The sequence below is a fragment of the Penaeus monodon genome, chromosome 24 (genome assembly GCF_015228065.2).
Source record: "Penaeus monodon isolate SGIC_2016 chromosome 24, NSTDA_Pmon_1, whole genome shotgun sequence".
NCBI lineage: Eukaryota > Metazoa > Arthropoda > Malacostraca > Decapoda > Penaeidae > Penaeus > Penaeus monodon.
Genome location: NC_051409.1, coordinates 37,840,275 through 37,840,497, shown reverse-complemented (window position 1 = coordinate 37,840,497; position 223 = coordinate 37,840,275). Strand labels below are relative to the sequence as shown.

Here is a 223-nt window from a genome sequence, read left to right as displayed (position 1 = left end):
TCACGGGGAAGCTAACATGACGAGAGCAAAGACAATACAATGAACGGGATAAGAATATATATATTTTTTAATACAGACACAAAATCCTTTAATAAACCGAGGTGAGGAATTCGCCAAAACTCTCGCGAGAAAGGAAATAAACAAAACAAAATGAAAAAATAAAGTGATATAACTAAAGATATTGTATATGAGTTTTATAAATAGCAAACATGTTAAAAATTTT

At 29.1% G+C, this 223-nt stretch overlaps 1 protein-coding gene across 1 annotated transcript in view; it reads right to left on the bottom strand.

Moving 5' to 3' along the window:
* Window positions 1-223, bottom strand: part of LOC119588964 (cGMP-specific 3',5'-cyclic phosphodiesterase-like) — a 71,727-nt gene that overhangs the window by 6,860 nt on the left and 64,644 nt on the right.